General features: G+C 53.7%; 1 long non-coding RNA gene across 1 annotated transcript; it reads left to right on the top strand.

Moving 5' to 3' along the window:
* Nucleotides 1-3,361: 3,361 nt before the first annotated feature.
* On the top strand, nucleotides 3,362-11,445 carry LOC132235950 (uncharacterized). Its single transcript, XR_009453127.1, has 3 exons — nucleotides 3,362-3,827; nucleotides 4,258-4,333; nucleotides 8,639-11,445. It is a non-coding gene; the product is annotated as an uncharacterized LOC132235950 (long non-coding RNA).
* The last annotated feature ends 10,906 nt before the right edge of the window (nucleotides 11,446-22,351 follow it).

Here is a 22,351-nt window from a genome sequence, read left to right as displayed (position 1 = left end):
ATCTCTCTCTCTCTCTCTCTCTCTCTCTCTCTCTCTCTCTCTCTCTCTCTCTCTCCACACACACACACACACACATTTTTTTTTTTCCTGAACCACAGGGAGATGTTCCATATATCATGACCTTTTCCTCTGAGTATTTGACTATGTGTTTTCCAAAGATGAAGATATTCTCTTACATTATCATAACCATAAATTCAAGATGACACAACGCTTTTATCTGATCTGCCACCCACATTCCAGCACTGTCAGGTGGCCGCGTAAGGCCCCGCCCAGCACTTTCCCCTTCAGCGCAGTTGAGCATCAGGCTTGGCATTTCCTTGTCCTACCTCCTCAGTCTCTTTTAAGATGGAGCACCTCCGTCTTTTCCTCTGTTGGCATCAGCCTCTCTTTCTGGTAAAACAAACAAACAAAGAAGAGGGCATCGGATAGATGTGGGTTTGAATCCTGGCCTTATCACTCAGGAGCTGAGTGCCCCCGGGACAAGCTACTTCTCTTCCCTGAGTCCCAGTGTTCTCATCTGCTAGATGGGAACAGGAATAACATACGGTGATGATTCAATGACGTTGTGTGTGACCCTGGGGCATCGAACAGGGAGACCAGTAAATGATCAATACATGTGGTTGATGTAATTACCGATGCGTCAGCGATTAATATAATGTAATTAGTTCTGGCTCTGCCACTTCCTTGTTGTATGACCTTAAGGAAGTTGCTTTGCCTCTCAGAGACCCAATGTCCTGGGCTGTAAAGATGGGGCTTTTAAGACCTTCCTCCTGGGATTGAAGGAGACAGCGCAGGCAAAGCAACCGGTTAAAGGCTGGTGCGGAGAGGGGCTTCGTTAACGCCAGTTCCTTTCCCCGTGTGGATGCCCACGAGCCTCTACCAGCAATAGAGCCTCCTGCCTCCACTTATCAGCTCCTGTTTCGTGCAGAATTTTCCAAAGGCAGGCGCAGAGTTTGTGGAACTTAACTCCAGGGACAAAGCCCCCGCAGCAGGCGCTACCCTGTGGGAGTTCTGAATCCCGGAGATGACCCGCTGTCTGAAGGAGCAACTGGAGACCTGCCCCTCCCCCAGAGGTTTCCTGCCCAGAGTATTTTGGAAAAAATCTTCTCTCTGTTGGTCAAACAAACTGCCCTGGTGGGTGTGGTGGGTGTGGTGGGGGGTTGGGGCCTGGGATGGTGGTGCTCACAGGGTGCTGGTGACTCATTTGTGATTGAAATTAGAGTCTGATCTCTGGGGCCTGCAGGGAAACTGACGTGGTGACTGCCCCAAGCGGAGCCCTCCTGGTCTTCCTGGGGCCTCTTCCCAGCAGCCAGGTCTCGGCTCAGCACCACCTCCTTGGAGAAGCCTTCCCCTGGCCTCTGCTTCTAATGTTATCCTCTCCCACTCCCACCGTCACGGCCCTGTTTTACTGTTTGCTTAACACTGAGCACTGTCTGAGAGCTGGTCTGATTTACCTGTTCACCGGATTCTCATCTGTGTCCCCACTGGGACATAAGCCCCAGTTATCGGGGACCCAGGGACTGGGCAGTGTTCCTCTCTGTCCATCCCCAGCCCATGGCACGGTAGCCTGGTCCTGATCTGCAGGCACACGTAGGAGGTCAAGAGGGGATCTGTGATGGATGGGCGGATTGGGAGCAGGGATGAAATGTTCTCTTTCCTTCTTTACTCAAAGTTGGTTGTCATGACCCCTCCAGCCCACCTGGATGAGAAAGCCCTGGGACCGCTCCTTTCTCAGCCATCTTCTCAAACACTGACAACATTCTTTGCCCAAATGAGCTGCAAGTGAAGAAAAAAAAAAAGAATTTGTGGATGCGACACGTAGTTATTGATTTGGTTGTTAAAACTCAAGAAAGTCACTCCAGGTGTAGGACTGACATGGGCTAGTCTGGGAAGGGCATGACCGCCCCATCTTCCACCTCTCCTCTCACACCCCACAGGGCGTGGGATCAGGACTTGGGGGCCGAATCCCAGTCGAGCGACAAGTCATCTGTGTGACTTGGGTCAATGCTGTCTCCTCTCTCATTCATCAGGCTCTTCATCTGTGAGTCAGGACCTCAGTGCCCTCCTCGTGGGTAAGGATGGAGTGACCCACCCTCTCCAGGGCCCCAAGCACAGGCACGGAGGGCTTCCCTGATGGGCTTGGCAGGTTAGGGGAGAGTTCAGGTTCAAGGCCTCTGGGGTCAGACAGACCTGAATTTGTATCTCGACTCTCCTTCTTACAAGCCAGCGACTGTGGACAATGCGCTTCACTCTGTCAAGCCTCTGTTTTCTCATCTGTGAAATGGCTATATTCTTACCCGCATATTTCCCTGGGCTGCTGGGACCGTCAGCTAGAATATATATTTTCTACACAAAATATCATTCAGGTAACTGTTACTGTTTAAAGCAGGGGTGGGGAACCCTTTTTCGGCCAGGGGCCATTTGCATATTTATGACATCAATCGTGGGCCATACAGAATTATCAACTTGAAAATCAGCCTGTTATATTTCTTCATTTAAGTAACTCACCGCTAATGCCCTGGCAGGGCCAGAACACATGATTTCTCGGGCCTTATAGGGTCTGCGGGCCGGACATTCCCCATCCCTGGTTTAAAGCCTCATATATTTAGAACCTTCTCAGACAGAATTGAAACTATCACGGTGACCGAATCCCCAAATAAAGTCACAGATTTGTTACTCAACCAATTCCGTGAAAGTGATCGGCATCATTCACTGCCAGGCTCCTGTTAAACAAAAGAGCTGATGGATAACTTTACCACTTGGGGGCGCATGGGGGCGCGGGGGGGGGGGGGGCGCTGATGCTGCAGTGACAGAGAAAAGGTGGATGTCACTGCTCCCCAAATTTCCTCTGCTGTCTTTCCTCTTTGCAGCTTCCCTTTGCCCAGAGCAATGTGCTTCATCCACTTTCTCAACCTCGCCCGCATCTGCCTTTAGGGAGAGCATCGGCCCCACCTGAGACTCCTGGTCCTGAGGTGCGCTGGTCAGGCGAGGGCCTCCGGGGGCCTGGCCCTCCAAATGAATCCCCGCCGTCTGGTCTGTCTGTGGACGGAGGAGGGTGGCCCGTGGCTGAGGGCGGCGGCTGGAAGTGACCTTCCTTACTCGCCTCCACGCGTTTGTTTGCGAGAACACAGACCCACCAGTGGCCTCCGACAATATGTGTTCCGACATCATGTAAGGGACGTATTTTGCTCAGAAACATGCCCTGTTAGTTGTTGAAACCTCTTTTGCATTCCCCGAAACAAATGACGGTGCTGTATTTTCTTTTGGGGGGCAGTCAATACAAGTCTTTCATGTTGACAATGACAATATTATATTCTGCGATCTATTTGCATTTCTCTCTTTTGCGGGTTTCATTGCTTGGTATAAATCCCCAGGCTGAAGCGAGTGAAGCTTCAGTGGGGAGAAGCAGTGCATCTTATCCTAGGACTGGGCAGCTCCCCGCGCAAGGTGTCGCTGACAGGGCTTGGCTTTTGCCAAGATGAGCCCAAGGTAGGAAGCTGCGCCCGTGTGCGCCTGTTCGGCGTGTGCACGCGAAGCCTGGAAGGATTTTCTGTGGATCCACAAACTGGATTTCCAAGGAGGAGCCGGTCTGAGCACACGCCGCTTCCATGTGCTACGCATGGCCCATCCCGCCAGGGGGTCCTGAGGAAAGGGTCGCAGCTGCTTGAGCTCTGCCCGGAGCTCTGGGCCATGTGCTGGGCAGAAAGCTGAACCGAGACCGAGAGAGAGAAGCATCTAGAGACGTGTAGAGGAGCGCGCCTCTCTCCACCCTCCTGGGGGTCTCCTGGATATTTCTGAGGGTAAGAGTGTCTTCTCCCAGCAGGCAGGTCAGGAAGTTTCTGAGCTAAATGAGGACACAGCCTCAGCCAGGGTTAGTATTTACCAGCTGCCCATGGAGCACTGACTATGGGCTATGCTTTGCATGAAGCACCCCCTCATTTAACCCTCACAACAGTCCCAGGAGGTGGGTGCTGCTGTTATCCCCATTGTACAGATGGGGAAACAGAGGCCCAAGGCTCCACAGCCGGTAACTTGCAGAGCAAAGATTCAACCCCTGGGCGACTGGGAGTTATCTATGGGAGGAGGAAATGCGTCATCTCTGCTTGCTGGGAGAAGCCACTGGCGATGTTCATGAGATCACTCCTAGGCCATGAATAAAAATTTCAAGAAAGAATGAATGAGTGGCTTGAATAGGGGTCATTGTATCTGTTGGGTTGTCCGGCATATGTAAATTTCCATAATGTCTTTCTCTTTCAGCCAAGGCTGTCTCTTTTCCTCCTTGTCTAGTGGAGTTTCCTAGGTGTAGCAGTTTCCCAGGAGCATTTGTGAGCAGGTATGTCTATGCGTGGTCGGCTCTGTTAATTTCATCACAAACCCCTTGGAAAAGCACAGAGTCCCTGCTTCAGCTCCATTGGGAAGGGGTGGGCAGCTCAGTTCCGTTCGTTAGAGCATCTTCCCGATGCCAAGGTTTCGGGTTTGATCCCCAGTCAGGGCACATACAAGAAGCAACCAGTGAATGCATAAATAACAGGTGAATGTTTCTCTCTCTCTCTCACCCTCTTCCTTTTTTCTCTCTCTAAAAATCAATTTAAAAAATTTGAGGACACCTGAGTTACTAGACTGGTTAGGGTAAGGGAATGGGTCTTCTAAGTATTCAACCTGTGTTTTCCTTTTTAGTGAGTTTATTGGGGTGACATTGGTTAACAAAATTGTATAGGTTTCAGTGCACAATTCCACAACACAGCGTCTGTACACTGTATTGTGTGTCCACCACCCCAAGTCAAGGCTCAGGCCATCACTTTCAAAGGAAAAGTTCTGTGGTTTGGATTATTAAAGTCATAAGTGCTTATCTAATTGTATTTCAAGCCCATTTATCATTTATTTTGAGTCTAAGGAAGATTCACTCAGTCAGAAGGGGTGGAATTAATAAATGATTCCCTTTTTAACTCGGCTGGCCCTCATTCGAATGCTCGTTTTCAACTTGAGCTTGTAAGTATGGCATTTGTGAGTGAAATTGCCCTTGTATGTTCAGGGTAATTGAATCCCATTTTTCACTTTCCGTTTCCCTCTAGAAAAATAAAAATGTTTACAGAGTTTAGCTTCTCAGTGGGGGATTCTCTAAGGTGGGAACTTCAACAGCATGAGAGGCCGGTGTGGCCATGACATTCAGGACGGGCTGTCAGGCCTGTGCTAGGCCCATGGACGGGCCACCTCAGGCAGCTTCGAAGATCAGATGGACTTCTCTGTTTTCACTGGAAACACCAAAGGAATGTCCACACCCCGTGCTGGATCAGGGCTGGGGGATGAGGAAAGCTAGAGTTCTGGCCAGATTTTCATCACCCATGGAGTGGCTCAGGACAGTACTTACTGATCAGAGGCAGACCACATGCTAAATCAGCTTGGATCAGGGTCTCCGAAAATGTTGGACAAATGAGAGTTGACTTTAGGTGGCACTTGGATAGCGTTGAGTCACATAGTGATATGTGATTATCTTTCCAACTGTCTTTCAATCCTGATTATATCAAGGACACAGTCTCTGTATGATGCTTGATCTTTAACATTGCTCTTATCTGTTCTTTTAAAAATAAAGGCAGACCTGGCCTGAATGCGGGCCCTTACGAGCTTATGGCTTCTGGTTTGGATTTAATAACATGGCTTTCTTTTTCATTGTTTTGCTTGTACGATGACCTTTGATTGCTGGCAGTTTTGAAGAGAAATATGTGAAGTTTCATTGTAAGACAGATGGGTTGAAGATTTTGTTTACTGTTAAGTAAATGACTGTGTTCAAAGCACTTTGAACACCGGGCCTGACGCACGACAACACTAAGTGCATATGGAGGACTCGCTAAGTAGCCAGCAGTGTCCTGCTTCTTACACGTGCTCCCAAGGTGTCGTCACAGTCACCCTGTGGATAGGGACTATTATTTCCTCTGACTTAAGGACAAGGAGCCTAAAGCTCAGAGAGGTGCAGAACTCGCCTGCATGTCACGTGGGCCCTCGCATTTCAGATGCACTCATCTCAGTGGCCCAGCGGGAGGTGAAAGGAGGTAGGTTTCTCCTGGACTCACAGATGCGATTTCCAGTCTGCCCTCTGCCCTCACTAGCTGTGCCTCCCTGAGCTTCAGTTTTCCCATCTGCAAAGTGGGTGTTATGAGCAGGCGGGGTGGGGGGGAAACGGTGCATTTCATTTCCTGCGACAGGTGGGCGATGTGGCTGACAGTCACGCAAACGGTAAGACAATACAGAGCGGATCCCTGGGCTGAGCCTGGAGGAGAGCAGGTTCCTTCCGCCGAGGTTAGCTGGGCTCTGAGTTGGCCGCTGGGTGGGTGGGAAGGTGAGATGTGGTTCACACCCCTGCAACCTGGTGAAGAAATATGTTCCCGGGGCCAGAAAGCCAGGCGGACGCATCTGGCCGGGATGGCCCAGGAGCATGAAGGTCAGAGTTTGTGCTCCGAGCGGCTTCCCCCTCCTCAGGCTGCAGAGCTTTGGCAAGGTTCTGAGTTAAGCTTAATTAAAATTCACTCTTAATTGGGGCCATTACTTCAAATCAACTCCACGTAATGAAGCTGTGTAATCATAATTAAGCTCCAGAAATAGAATTAGGAAGCCAAGCACGGGCGGGCCCGGTGCCAGGGGCGACAGGGAGGGGACTTCTGGAATCACCGAGTTTTCAGATAGTCACGGCCCGGCCGCTGAGTGCGGTGATGGGACGAACCTCAGAGGCCCCACCCTCAGGACAAGGAACTCACCAGAAAGAGGGTTTGGGATACAGGGAACCCCGAGAGGCAAGCTTGAGAGGCACCAGGCAGAGGGGCCCAAGCGGTGATGAGAACAGGGTCCCCTCGGGAGGAGGCCCAGGCTGTGCTCCTAACTTTTGGGTTAGACAAGGGCAGGTCTGCTCTCCCGCAACTGTGTCCCCCGCTGGGAAGTCAGGGCCGAGGGCAGCTGTTTCCAAACAAGGACATCTCTCTCCGGACTCATGCAGGGCTCTCCTCAGGGGTTTCCTGGAAGGCGAGTCAAGGGCAATGCCTCTGCTTGCGTGACCCTCCGCTTGAGGGCACGTGAGGCACGTACCTTTGCAGTTATTGGCGTCGCCGTTTGGGTGGTAGCTTCTCTTTTCATGCGGGCGAGTTACCCGCTCCCACGCTGGTAAGCATGTGAAGACTGGGAGCGTGGGTTTTGGAGTGAGGTGACCAGAGGTTGAACTCCGGATGTGCCAATGGCTGGCCAAGTGTCTAGGGCAGTATTTACCCCACTCTCCGTTTCTCCATCTGTCATGAGAGAAGACGTCGCAAAGGCTATTCTCACAATGATGTATACACCCAAAGCACTTCGAACACCGGGCCTGACGCACGACAACACTAAGTGCATATGGAGGACTCGCTATGTAGCCAGCAGTGTCCTGCTTCTTACACGTGCTCCCAAGGTGTCGTCACAGTCACCCTGTGGATAGGGACTATTATTTCCTCTGACTTAAGGACAAGGAGCCTAAAGCTCAGAGAGGTGCAGAATTCGCCCAAGGCCACACAGCAAGTAAGTGGCAATTAGTCAGAGCTGCACCAATGGTCAGTATTATAATAAAGGTGCTCTATGTGCCTATGTGTTTGATCTGCTGGTCAGAAGTAGTTAGATCTACAGACCACACATGCCCAGAAGTTCTACACAGGCCCCAAGGGAAGTCACTCAGCCAAGCTTGTCCCAAGCCGGTGGCTCTAACTCAGCCAGAGGAGGCCAGGCATTCGGGCTCTGAGAGGATGGAGCCGTGGGTGCTGATTCCAGAGCTGCGGGATTGGAGGGAAAGAGACAGTGAGAGAGAACATCACCGAGTATGGTTCTTTACTTGGCATGTCTGCTGTCCTTGCTCAGGAGACCTTGGGAGTCACCCTCAGGAGTGGTGAGGGGAAGTCTAGGCACCTGAGCCGAAGAAGAGCTGTGCCCCCCCTTGAACCCCCAGTTGTCCAGAGCACGGCTCATACTTCTTATGCCACCTTCATGAATGCCCACTGGGTGCCTGGAATAGCGTTGGGCCACAATTGGCATCAAAGCCCCATGAGTCAGAAACGACCACTCCCATTCTGCAGATGAGGAAACTGAGACTCACAGAAGCAAAGCGCTTGGCTCACTGGCCGGTGCGAAATGCGTTCTTTGAACCTCGATTTGGGTTTTTAATTCATTCTACCAAACCCCATCCTGTCGCAGAGATACTGCCCAGCTGGAGTGCCTCCCAGACTCTTTCCCTGCTCCCCACTGTGCCAGGCCAGCAGAAAGGACCTCTCTGCCCTCAGACTCAGAACCAAATATGCCTTTGGTGCCAGGAAGGTCCTGCAGTTCATGTTTCCTAAACAGCCCCAGGCAGTCATTCTGCTTGCATGCCTGCAGTGATGGGGACCTCACTACTTACTGAGTTAAATCCTTCACTTTGGACTAGAGCAGGAGGGAAATTTGGCCTCAGCCTAATATTCCTGAAGGACCTCCAATTCAGACTTTGAATGTCATCTCTACATGAGTTCTATACTAGTTACTGTATGGGAAGTGTTCATCTGTTAAATGTAAATAGTTCAATCATATTGATCACTTTTTTTTGCAAAGCTGTGTTCCTATTTCCTCATCTTACATTATTATTTTCTTTATGTACCAGGAACCTGAATCAAGAAAGAAAACGTTGAGTTGCCCAGTCCACTCCCCATGCCCAGGAGACCCCGAAAATTAACAAGGACATTCTTGTTGGGCCCTAACCTGTGTATTTGCAATGTTTCTGCTCCCTGGCAAGGCTGTGGTGTGGGAATTGGAGGGAGGCCTTGCTCTGATAGAGAAAGGTTCAAGTTCACTGTCCAGGACCAGCTTTAGACAGCCAGGAAGCCCGCTGTTTTGAAGAGGAGGGTAAATGGTAGGGGTGGGGGTGGGGGGGCTGGTGGCCAGCTCAGTTGCTCAGAATCTTGTGAGGAATGGTAGCAACTTCCTGGTGCCCGTGCCAGGCTGCCCCACAGCACAGTTGAGGGGCCCCCTTCCCGCGGTAGTCTCTGTGAATGCCTCCCTATGGAGTTGGGCTACGCGGAGACCCCGATGCCAACCCCAACCCCAGAGAGCACCACAGAGGGAGCTAATGCCACCTCAGGGGACTGAACCCCAAATTGCAAAGGTGTCACAGACACTGGCTCACGAGGAGGCCGCGTCCCTCTCCCAGCTGTGACCTCTTTGTCCTCTACCCCGAGAGCCTCGGCCTCTATTTACACTAAATAGACGCAGCGCCATTTGCCGGTTGCTGTATTTTGGGCAAGCCCAGCTGGCGGCCCCCGCAGCCAGTCTGAGCAGGCAGCCGGCCGGGCGGAGGTCACGAGGAAGGGCCTGCTCTTCCAACAAAGTTTAGCAAACACCTTATCTCCCCAGAGCAGGTGAGGTAATGTTTATGAAAGATCGCTCTGTCCCCTTCCACCGGGCGGGGGTGCAGCTGTGACTCCCCTCAGCTACCCTGCCTCCCCCGGGCAAGCCCACAGAGCCTCAGTGTCCTCGCCTGTAAAGGGGACCCAGCTCATGCGGTCGCCCTGGTGCGGAAACAAAGCCCGCACATAGGGCTGAGCACGGCGCTCTGCGAGCAGGCCATCCTCAGCGAGCATCACCGCGGTCACCATCCCGGCTCCAGTGCGCCAGGCCTGCTGTGTGGGAGCCAGGCTCTCACAGATGTGGCACAGCTGGGCTCTGAACGCACCCGTCCAGTCTCAAAGCCAATGACCTCACCCCGACCAGCCTCTGCGTTTTCCCTCAAAACAGCCTGAATTTCCTCCCCCCCCCCCCCGCCCCGTGGTCTTGCCAAGAAGAAAATCTAGTTTTCCATGAACACTGAGGAGAAATGAACCCGTTTCCAAGAACCTCAGAGGATGATGGGAGCGTCTTTCCTTGCAGGGTCTTCGGCTTCAGCCCCATGTGTGTCTCCCGGTGCCGGGAATTCCTCCCACAGCCCGTGACCTCTAGCAGACGCAGGGCAAAGTTCAAAACAGCCGCTGTGCCCCACACCCTCACTTCTGCAGCAAGACCCAAGGACTCCAGAGCAGCAGTTTTCATTTGACAATCAAAGACGCTGTTTATCATTTGGCTCCAAACACATTCTATGTTGAAAAATCTTGGCTATTATTTTATCAGCGTCAATCAATGGCAAATTATGTGTCCCATTCTATCCCAAATGAAGACTTCGGATTGGTGTGGGGCGATCAGTGCACGGCAGTGATTCGGTGCCCATCACCTGCCAGGGGGTCTGCTGGACAAGCACGTGATGGTCTTAGCTCATTGAATTCTCCCACCAACCCTCAGAGGTCACTACCTGCATTATCCCCACGACACAAGTGCAGGGACCTGTGCTCAGGAAGGCCACCGAGCTAGGAAGGGGCAGAGCTGGGAAATCAGAGCTGGGCCGGGGAGGATCGTCACTGGCAACATACTGAGGCCGGCAGGGTATGCACCCAGGCATGTGCGACCTGGAGCCCTTGAATGCCTCTGAGGGCCCTGCCAGGGTGGGCCTCCTCCATGCGATGTCTCCCAGGGCTTTAGGTGGCTGAGGAGCTGCGGAGGGTTAAGGTGAGACCCAGGAGGACCCCCAGCCATCCTGGGAAGCCGGACCGGTGCACACAGGACTTCTCAGCACGGCACATGGTGACTGCTCACCCGACAGGACACAGGCTTCCCATAGGGCGGCAGGTTGGATCAGGTGACCCATGAGGCAAGAGAGTAGAGTGGTCAGCACAGGGGCTTGCAAACTGGGCAGGCAGGGATTCTTCCCTCTGATAGGTCTGTGAACCGGAGCGAGGCTTCCGTGACTTGGTTTTATCGCCTGTAAAATGGGTCAGTACAACCTACCCCAGTGTTCTTCTGATGATTTGGTGAGAGAAGACGTTACCTGACGCCTGGAAGACAGCAGGTGCTTGATAATTGAGAGTTGCCATTCTTACTACTGGGCGGGTGATGCTCTAGGAGTCTCCCTTGGTCATAAACTTGAAATATTAATTTCTGCCTCATCCAGAGGCTGGGGCACAGTAAGACAGGGCTGTGGCTCTAGCCCTGGCCACCTCCAGCTCCAGAGCAGCCCTCCATGGGTCGTCGCTCCCGCTTCACAGCCTGGGAGAGGCGTGCCTCCTCTGTGCCAGGACATGTGCTGGACAGTGGACCTGGAGAGTTGAAAAGCCAAGGAAAGAGAGAACAAAGGAAGGATGGAAGAGAAGGGTGGGGAGAGAGAGGGGGGAGAGATGCAGAGGTGATACTGGGAGGCGGGGTGTTGTGGCTGGTGAGGGACACAGGGTCTGGCATCACATAGGCCTGGGCTGGATGCCTGGCCCTGCCCTTCGCCACGTGTAACTTGGGGCAAATCACCAGCTCTCTCTGTGCCTCCGTTTTCTCATTTGTAAAGTAGGGTTACGGATGGTTCCTCCTCCAGAAGTTTGCCTTTGGGGAAGCTGTAACGAAATCGCACACGAGGGTGTAAGGCACAGGGCCGGCTCATAGTGCTCAATAAAGCTGAGCCAGGCACCGTAGTCATTATCTCCTGGTCACGTGATCCTCGCGTCTCTCAAAGACCCATTTTACAGATAGGAAAGTCAAGGGGGGGAGCGGAACCACGCCAATGTGTGGGTCCTTTCACTTGCACCCTGTTGCCACCTGCCTGGGCGGATTCCTGGCCTCTTGACCTTCCTCTCAGTTGGGGCTGCCCTTTCCACAGAGAGGCTTCCCCACCTCTTCCAGGCTCGGACAGCGCTCAGCAACAAAAGCTGCAGGAGCTGGCCTCTAGGGGGCAGCAGGACCTTGGAAACCAGGCTGGCTGCAAGGCTGGACTGAGCTGGCTGTGCGCTTCAGTCACACAAGAGGCAATGGGGGACCCTGGGGGGCTGGAGTCAGGGCTGGGGATGCGAGAGAGGGGGAAGCAGAGGGGCACTGAATGAGGATGCTGGCCGCCCCTGCAGCCCCCTCTCCCAGCCACGCCTGTCCAGTCCCTGCACCCATCCTTGGGCCACGGGGATTAAACGTGACACGATCCTAGCCCTCCAGTGAGAAGCCAGTGCGGCCTGGGGAGCAGCAGGGCCAGGGAGTGGGGGTGGCTGGGGGTGCGTCATGCTGGAGTGATCAGAAAAAGCTTTTTCCAAGCCACAAGGACCAAACAGAGCCCAGGGGTTTTTCTGGAACTGCTCGTGGACCCCTCGGGCCTCCGCCTGCAGAACCGGCCCACCCCCGTGTGTGGCTCTAGGGTCCTGGAGAGCCTTCCCCAGGCCTCTGTGTCCGAAGGCCTGTTGTTTGGCCAGTGGACCAGGGGATCTCCGTGCAGGTTCACATCTGGCCGCCTCTGCTCTGTGCTGGCAGCAGAACTACCTCCCAGAAGGGCCACAGAAATGACAAATACCGCTGCTCATTGCTCACCCCGTGCCAGGCCTTGAGATCAGGGTTCTGTGGGTATTGGTCCATGCTTCCCCCCTTTCACAACAGTCCTTCATCTGCTCTTTACAGATGACGACCTGAACTGAGGCTCAGAGAGGTGAAGTGCCGTGCCCACGGGCGCACAGCAGTCGGTACCTGAGGCAGCATTAGAATTCAGGGCTGTCTAGTTCCAAAGCAGGAATGCTTTCACTCTCAGGGCACCCGAGCGGGGGGTTGGAGAAGCAGCCAAAGCTGTGCCCAGCCCGGTGCCAAGGAAAGGAGGCAGCATGCCCCTGGTCCTGCAGGGGGGTGCCCGCCTTGAACCCTGCACCACAGGGCTTGGCAAATATCAAACACTGAAACAATTAGACTTTTAAAAAAATTTGCTGACACAGGAGAGCTAAACCTTCTGTTCTCTCCTCCACATAGGCCTCTGTCCTCCTGAGGAGGAGGGAAGTGTCTGGGTCTAAGACACCCTGGGGATCTGTCTTCAGACTCCTGCTCCAGGAAGCTGGGCTTTCCAGCTCTGCTTCCCTTGGCCCTTGGTTTCCAACCTCAGTTTCCCCATATGAAACATGGATCTCCTGCCTGCCTCTGGCCTCGCGGGCAATTTGCAAGGATTCCGTAAGGTCTCTGCAGTGCAAATGTCAGTCATTACTTCGGACACAGGCTCTGTGCTAACTTGCTTTGGGATCAGAAATTGGGATCAGTGCAGGGCGATCCCCTGATAACACTGTCTCTCTCCACCCCACTAGTCAAATGAGATTCAAATAGTCCGTTTGAATGGCCCTGTGATGACCCTGTAAACGTCAGGTAACTCAGACGGTCTCTCTCATTCCTATCTCCTCAACCTATTCCATCTCTAATCTCTCCATCTCAGTTTCTTCTCTATTCAAATTAGTTATTTGAATGACTAGAAGCCAGCGCTTTCTTTCTAGGCTCCGTGGCCCAGAACTTGCTGAGGAATCCTCCTCCGGGGTGTTGTTGATTCAGAGATGCCGGGGTTCCGCTGTGCACAGGCCACCTAGACGCCTGCCAGCTCAGCCTGGTGGGCCCACGGGTCCTCACAAAGCATCTGCTTCCTCCCCTGCCTGAAGTGATAAGAGAAGGACTAGAGGCAGGTGAGCATCCTTTGGCCTTCTAGACAGGCGAATCCCTTCTGTCTTTGGTCAAAGATGGCACTTAGCCAGGATGCTGATGGATCGGTAACACGGAGAACAGACAGCAACATTAATAATATTGATCGCTCCTGAGCAGAGAGATGGCCCTCAGAGCTTCCCCAGCTGCCCTGCCACCGCACACCCCTCCCCGTCGGAATCTTTCTGGTCTTCCTGCGCCTGGCATCTGCTCATGGCTCAACCCACGGTGGCAACCAGGAGGTGGTGACAGCTCTATGGCTTCTTGGATTTGGGTTGAGGTCTCAGAGTCCCCCAATTTGGGCAAGTGCTTCCCGCTCTCCGAGCCTCCATTTCCACATCTGTCTAGTGGGCACCCCCTCTCTCTGTTCCCCCAATCTAGGATTGATGGGGCTGGATGAGATCATTTGTAGAGGTGAGAGCTTAGAACTCTGTAGATGCAGACCTCACCCCCTGCCAAGTCTCCTGGGTTTCTTGAATGTTATTGTTTTGTAATCATCAAATCTCTGACTCATCAAGTGAGGGTACAAGAAGTACTTTCGATTTGGCTACCAATGGCACTCTCGGGCACTCTAACCCACACAGGGGAACGTGAACAAGGACAACTTTTGCTACAATAATTGCCTTTGTCGGGGGGGGGGGGGAACCTGAAGAACCCTATAAAATTCATACACATCAGTAGGGAAGAGGTGGGAGGAACTATGGCACACTCACAGTATTAGACTAAGAGGCATGAACAATAATAATCTTTTTCTCTTTCCACTGATCTGGGGAGATGGCCATGATGCATTCAGAGAATGTCTACAGAAAAATGTGTGCAGTGTGATTTTGTAAAAAGCAGACTACCTTCCTTTTCCCTCTACTCTATGGGAGGACATATATATCGTTCTGAACCTACTAAGAGATATGGGAAGACCCACACCTGCGGCCAGCATTGCTTACCTACAGGTGGCGCACAGAAGGAAGATGCCAGGGGAGAAAGGAGATTTAAGAGTCTGTTACGTTTATTTCTATTCACCTCTGAATTGCTTGCTTTTTTCCAAACAAATTTGTCATTTCTTTTTTAAATGAAATGATAGTGTTAGAAGGCCACTGCACTCAGGAAGCCCACAGTTAATGAAATGAGGAGATGCATGAAGTCTAATAATCCTACCACTTCACTCCTTTGAAATGGGAAATGCTTCCCAGTTTTAGATTCTCTATCCATATGCAAATGCCTCTGGTGGGGGCTGATCAACCCGACCCTGGAGCTTGCCAGCCTCTGGCCAAGATCAAAACAAGTGTGTGTGTGTGTGTGTGTGTGTGTGTGTGTGTGTGTGTGTGTGTGTGTGTTTGGAGGGAGGAGGTGAGGAAAGTGTCCTCTGTCAGATGCCTTCTGTGTCTAGAAGCAGGCTAGGTGTCTACGCACACCCACTGGTTTTCTGAAGGCAGACACATCCTGCGGGGTAGCCATCAGCCTCATTTGATGAACAAGGAAACTAAGGCTTACAGGGTTTGTGATGTGGATGCAAACACAGGCCGAGTCCAAGGCCACGGCCCCAACGCTCCGAAGCGTCTGCTTTAGAACTACTAGTGATGAGAGTAGAGTACACTCAGAGAGCCCAGCTCCATTTGACAGATGAGGAAACTGCGCTGCCATGGGGGATTGTGGAAGGACACACACTCAGCAAGCGGAGAGAAGAAACCTGCACCCAGGCAGTGTGACTGCGGAGCCTGCCCCTTCGACCCCAGGGGCACCCAGCAAGTCATCGCAGCAGGCCTGGCCCTAGAACCCCCCGGCCATCACTCGTCCCACTGTGCTAGGCTGGTGTCTCTCACAGACAGGAACCCAGGCGGAGGGAGGCTGGGAGGCTGGCCTCGCTCTGGTTTCACCCCGGCTTGCTGGACAGGTACCAGTGAGGCTTCCAGGGCTAGCTGTGGCCTTCTCAGGGTCAGCTCAGAGCGCCTGGTTCCAACATTGTCTTGGACTTCCGGCTGCCAGGACCAGCTGCTTGCTGCCCGGGCCTTGGTGCCTGGCCCACGGTGGCCGGGCAGCTCCCCAGGACTTTGCCAGGAGGCAATCCTCATTTATCTAAGGCTGTGTGTGCCAGATCCACCCGTTTTCCTCCCACTGGACCTATTTGCGCCATTTCTGCCAACCACCCCACACATTATTTATTCACTAATTAAATTTAAATCATCCTACTGTTTAAACTAAAAAAGAAAAAAACCCACAACCCCCCCCCCTAAAAAAAACCAAAAAATAAACTTTATTTATTTTTTTGTTGTTAATCCTCACCCGATGATATTTTTCCATTGATTTTTAGAGAGAGTCGAAGGGATGGAGAGAGAGAAACATCAATGTGAGAGACATATATCGATTGGTTGCCTCCCACCTGACCAGGGCAGGGGATCCAGTCTGCAACCGAGGTACATGCCCTTGACCGGAATCGCAGACGCTCTATCCACTGAGCCAAACTGGCTGGGGCTACGCTTTATTTTTAAGAGGGAACCTCTCATTGCTCTAAGTGGAAAAGCAGCCTGGCTTACCATAGGCTGAGGGTTCCTATGAAACCAAGGGGACAAAAGCAGAACCAAGCCATCCAATCCCAGAGACACCCACCTCGGGACAGCGCCTGCCCTCTGCTTGTTCAAACAAGACCGTGAGCTGGAGAGGCGGTCAAGACCCACCAGCCCCTACAGTCACTTTCTCCTTGACCCACCCAAGGGCCTGAGAAGGAACCACCCACATGACACCACCCATGTGCCTGCCATGCTCTGGGCCTCAGGGAAAGGCTCTTGGCCAGAGGCCGTCTTGCGCCCTGATGGCCAGGTGGCAGCCAATCCCTCAGACCACCCGGGGCCCTTGGCCAGCTCATGGGGCTCCTTTGAAGTCTCCCCAGGAAAAGGTTGGTCCCAAGGAGGCGACGTTACCTTCAATGGTCATATAGCCCCTGAGAAGGGGCGTGGAATTAGGAGAGACAAACGCTGTGTCTTTTCTGTCATCTAATTATCTTTCTAGTATCAAGAAAATATTTATAGATTAGTAATAATGATAATGATAATGAAGAATTTTTTGAGACTGTCTGGCATCCCAGGGGGCTGTGCACCCAGGGACTGTGACCTGCCGGGGCTGCGGGAGGCAGCTCAGGTGAGCAGGTGTGAGTAGTGGCTGCTGCTCTTCCGTGTGACAGGGCTGGCCTCATTCAGCATGAGCCTGGGGGGGGGGGGCGTGGAGAGCAGGGCACGGCTGGGGTTCCAGTCCTCCCAGAGCTAAGGAGGCAGTGCAGCTCATCCTAGAGGTCTAATCCAGGCTGGGCACCTGCCAAGGGGGCGATCTTTGGACGTTACTCGACCCTCTGGCTTTCTTGAGCACAGACAATCTTTAAAGAGTTGCTGTGAAGCTTACAAGAGAGGCTGCCATGGGGCCCCGGTCCACACTGTGACTTTAGCGACTTGGCAGTCGGTGGACTGGGTGAGGCTGGGCACCTCACATTCCCTCCCTGGACCTCAGTCCCCCCAGAGCAAATCTAGAGCTAGCCAATCCGAGGTCCCCAGCTCGGCACTCTGGCCAAGCCCGTCTGCAGACACGGTGCTGGAGGTTCCTCAGGGTTTTCTGATCAGTTGCCAACATGTGAAAACCAGGTGGCCACTCAGAAACCTGGGTCTCGCACATCTTCTTGCACATCTCCCGAGACAGGCAGAGCTGGTCGCATTGGGCCCACGTGGTACGTTTCCCGAGCGCTGGGCAGGGCTGTCTCCTGAGTCAGGACCACCTACACAGGCTTCTTAGCCATTAAGTTATTGGGTGTTTAATATTCCTAACAGCTGCATTTTAGAGATGAGGAAACGGAGGCATGCAGAGGTTAAACAGCTGGCCTTATGTTACACGAGAATGAATGAGAGAGCTACCTCTCAGGCAGGGAGCCAGGGGCCGTACCAGATGCTGGGGGGGCAGGTGTGGCAGTGTGACAGCCAGGGTTCCCCCTGCAAGGCTCTCTTACTCCTTGCTTTGCTGGGGAAGCAAGGGTTAACCCTGCCCTGTTCACCTCGCCTGGCCAGAGGCTTCCAGGAGGGAGCATGCAGGAGCCACTGGAGGTGGACAAAACCAAGCGCCCTCCGCCCCTCCAAAGAATACTGGTGCTGACCCTGACAGCAGTCCCGGACCCCAGCTGGCCCCGGGGCGGGCGGACCCTGGGTGCAGGGGAGCCCTGCACTCCTTCTCTGTTTACGCTCGGCAGGGTGCATACCTGCCTCCCCAGTGGCTCCAGCCCTTCTGTTTACCCTGCAAACAGCCAGCTGCCCCGCACCATCACTTAGAGGCCAGGGGGCGGCTGCCTGGGGCACTGGGCGGCCCAGGCCTGTTTTGAGCTGTCCTGGGCCCTGCGCCTGCACGTGCCAAGAGCCCATTTGCCTAGGAATTAATGGGCACCCACACCCCTGCTAGATGCAGGCACGAGCCAGGGAGGCAGCCAGGGAGGCAGCCAGGGAAGGCGGAGGGGAGGGGGTGTGAGGTTGCTGCTGGGCTCAGCCTGACTCAACTCCTCATGGGTCCTGTGACCTTGAGCCACTGGAGCCTGGGGCCTCCGTTTCCCCAGAACTCCAGAAAGTAGCAAAGTCATGAGCTTGGGAGATTCCAGGGATGCATCTACAGTGGGCATGGCTGGGGGACAGTGACAGCAACATTTAACTTTTATGGGAGAGTTGGAGGATTCAGCTCCAGGCATTCAACTTTGAAAGCTGCTCACTGCCGTATAACCTGCTTTCAGAAAGGTGTACAAATTATAAACGTTTCCCTGGAAGAGTTGCCACACGGTGGACATACCCATGCAATCAGCACCCGGATCAAGAAGCAGAGGACTCCCTGCAATTCCAGAAAATTCCCTCACCACCCTCATCACATCTGCAGGTGGTGTGAGACAGGAGATCCTCATTTTATAAATCAGCGGTTCTCAACCTGTGGGTTGCCAAGCTGTGGGTCGCGACCCCTTTGGGGGTCGAACGACCTTTTCACAGGGGTCGCCTAAGACCATCGGAAAACACATATATAATTACTTATTGTTTTTGTGATTCATCACTGTGCTTTAATTATGTTCAATTTGTAACAATGAAAATACATCCTGCATCTCAGATATTGACATGACGATGCATAACAGTAGCAAAATTACAGTTATGAAGTAGCAACGAAAATAATCTTATGGTTGGGGGCCACCACAACATGAGGAACTGTATTAAAGGGTCGCGGCATTAGGAAGGTTGAGAACCACTGTTATAAATGAAGGAACAAGGGCTCCGTGGTTGATCACACCAGCTGGTGGCTGAGCTCACATTTGAACCCAGGCCCTTCATCTCCGGAGCCCACACATGAACCGCTGTGCTGGGAAAAGGGGTGGGCATGGGCCAAGGGACAGATCGGTCCTGTAACCTACCATCCTTGTCTTCCAGGCACTTCCCATCCTGGGATGCCAAGGTAGCAAGTCAACCACTGCTTAAAGGTGTAAATGTTGTGTCATTTCTCATCTGTCCCCTCCCACCGCCAGGGCCATAGGCACAGAGACTGTATCTTGTTTGTCATGCAAAGCCCTGCCTTGTGCCTGGTAGACAGTAGGTGCTCAATCAATATGTGTCCAGTGACTGACAAATGCAGGAAGGAAGGAGGGAATGAATGGAAAGAGAGGGAGAGAGGGAGGAGGGTGGGAGAAAGGCCCAAATTCTGGGCCTTTCTGTCTGGCCAGCCTCCCCCTGCTTCTCTCTTCACCAGATCAGAACATTTGCTGGTTAAGAGAGAGCCAAGAGAGTCAAGCTCACCTCTCCTGGCCCCTGGACCCAGCCCCACTCACCTCCCAGATGACCCTCCCCACCCCACCCCCACCCTCTTCCTGCTCTTCCCTTATTGCACTAGGTGCTTCCACACCCCTGGCCTTTGCTCACTGCGCTGCTTCTGCCCAGAGGCGCCTTCCCTTGGTCAACCCACCAGGCAGGAATGTCTACTCACTGACCCTCTGGGACTCAGCTCAAGGGTCAGGCCCTGTCTCCTTGGCGATTTCCTTTCCCCAGAGGGAGAGAGCCTGGCTCCAGCATGTTCTTCCTCCAGTGCGTTCACCCGGGCTCCACAGTCACTCACACCTAGTGAGGCCCAGGGAGTCCAGTGGCTGTTGGCAGGGAAACCCCCACACCTGCCCCCCGGGCACGGGTGAGTCTATTACCCGCCAGCCATAGTGCCCTGCGGCTGCCTCCCATGCAGGATGTGGACGGATGCCCCAGCAGTGACCAGCCAGCCTCTCCCCTTCCTCCTCCTCCCAGACGGCACTTCATCCAGGTCCCTACCCTGTGTGAGGGCGAGGGGCGTGAGCACGGGAACCCTGTTGCCTTGCGCGCGCACAACATGCCAGGTTCTGTGCCGAGCGCCTCACCTTTTGTTTCCTTGGTCCCCAGGACAATCCCCATTCTACAGATGAGGAGGTTGAGGCTCAGAGAGATGCAGGGCCTTGCGCAAGGTCACACAGATGGTACGGGGAAAAGCTGGAGGTGAAGCCCAGTTCCCTTTGACTCTTCACCTGCCTCCTAGAAGCTGTTAGTAAATTGCCCCCACTGAAAGGCTCTGGGGCTCCAATTCTACGGCCTGCTGGGAGCTGTAATCGGATTCTGTCAGCATCTTCCTGGCTTAAGGCCAAGCAGGAAATGGACCCCTTTTCTCACCTGGCCTGACCTCAGCTGACCCCGCATCTAAGTCGGTCTCCTGGCTGGCTCCTTTGCTTCTACTAGTTAGTGAGTGTGTGTGTGTGTGTGTGTGTATGTGTGTGTGTGTGTGTGTGTGTTGGGGGGAGGGGAGAGCACCTCCTTCAGGTGGCTCAGCCCCACAGCTACTCCAAACCCTTGCCCTGCCCCCACCATCCTCTGAAGGCGCGTGGACAATCAGACCCGATCTGAGAATTGCCCACGTGGAAAATCCAGGGGAACAAAGTCTGTTGGCTCTGGACAGGGGCAGCTGTCACTGTCCCCAGCCCCAAGTTCTGCTGGCTGGCCCTCTCCCTCGGGCAGGAGAAGGAGGGAGCAGGGTGCCCTGTGGGCTCACATGGACTGCCCATGCCGGCCCCAGCAGCCCCTCTGCTAGAACAAACCTGTTCCCCACGCTGGCAAGAGCATCCACTGGGCAGAGTGAGCCTGTGGCTGCCAAAGAGACCCAGTGTCGCTTTCTGTGCGTTTCCGCCCAAATAAAGGCCACCAGATGCCCCAGGTCTCCAGGTCCAGGCTCCTTGGGCAGTGACCTCCTGCTCGAAGGAGTCCCGGTGAGAAAGTCCCGGCTCCGAGGAGAGCTGTCAGTCACAGCTCCCTCTCGTCCATCTGCCTCCTGTGTCCCCTCTGGATGTGAAACCCCTCAGAAGGTGGACATAGAGTCCTCCCTGAGGCAGGAAGCTGGCCACCCACAGACACTTCTGGAGCGCCCTCCGTGGGCTCAGGCTGCCCTCCCCAGCTCGGAGCCCGGCACACACCTCGACCACAATCCAGCCACCTGTCTGTTCGCTCACAGTTTACTCAACAAGCATGTGCTGGGTGCCACGCAGAGGACCAGGGTGTGAGAGGTCCTGCCTGTGCAGAGCTCACATGTGGTGGAAGAGAGACAGGTCACCCGTGATCACAGTGCAGGAGCCATGTGCCTGGATGGGCTCCATCCACACCTCCGGCCAGGGCCCTCAGTTTAAGGGGGCTTTGCCATCTACCAGCTCCTTCAGGAGCAGAGGGTGCTCTCAGGGAACACCCCAGGCAGGGAGGGATCAGATTTGTGTTTTCAGAAGATCATCGTGGACTGGAGAGTGTGAGATCGCTGGCAGACATGGGCTGGGAGGCTGACCCACAGGTGGGCGGATGGCAGCCTGAACCTAAGCAGCCTAGGAGGGAGGGAATGGAGAGGAGGGAGAAGGGAATGGATGGGGATGGACTGGAACACTCATTGGGAGGCAGTGCCAATAGGACTGGTGAGAGATAAGATGGGGTGGTGAGGGAGGGGAGGGCCAAGGGTGATGCCCACATTTCTGCGTTGGACGATTAAGTGGATGTTGGGGGTCACTGCTAGTGAGCAAAAAAATGCTGAGAGTGGGAGCTGACCCACCAGCTCACTCCCAAGTCAGAGGAACTGGAATAGCGTTCAGACTTCCCATCAAGGCACTCCTGTCCCCGGAGACCATGGCCTTGGAGTGCCTGTGGGGAGGGGACTGCCATTGGCTTAGGAGAAGGGAAAGGTGCTGTCCCCTCAGAGTGGTGATTCTCAAACCCAGGGACATTTGTCAGTAGCTGGAGACATTTTAGGTTGTCACACGTTGGGAGAGGGGTGAGGTGCTCCTGGCATCCAGTGGGCAGAGGCAAGGATGCTGCTAATGGTGCATCCTATAACACACAGCGCAGCCCCCACAACAAAGAACAATCTGGCCCAAATGCCAATAGTGCTGAGGTCGGTCAACCCCGCCTCAGAGAAGCCGAATACTGAAGTTCAGTCACAGTGGCTGTGGAGTCAGAAGCTCAGGTTCAAATCTCAGCTCCACTACCTAGCACTTGTCCAGTCCTGGGCAAGTTACTTAGGTGCTCTGTGCCTCTCATTCAAGGAGCTAACGCTTGTCAAGCATTTAGTGTGGTGCCTAATGTATAGGAGATAAGCATCGAGTAAAAGGTGAGCTGTCTCGCCCTGACCGGTTTGGCTCAGTGGATAGAGCGTTGACCTGCAGACTGAGGGGTCCCAGGTTCGATTCCGGTCAAAGGCATGTACCTTGGTTGCGGGCACATCCCCAGTAAGGAGTGTGCAGGAGGCAGCTGAATTGATGTTTCTCATCAATGTTTCTAACTCTCTA

This window comes from Myotis daubentonii, chromosome 5, assembly GCF_963259705.1.
Source record: "Myotis daubentonii chromosome 5, mMyoDau2.1, whole genome shotgun sequence".
Classification (NCBI taxonomy): Eukaryota; Metazoa; Chordata; class Mammalia; order Chiroptera; family Vespertilionidae; genus Myotis; species Myotis daubentonii.
Note: the sequence above shows the minus strand (reverse complement) of the source record. Positions and strands in the feature narration are given on the sequence as shown.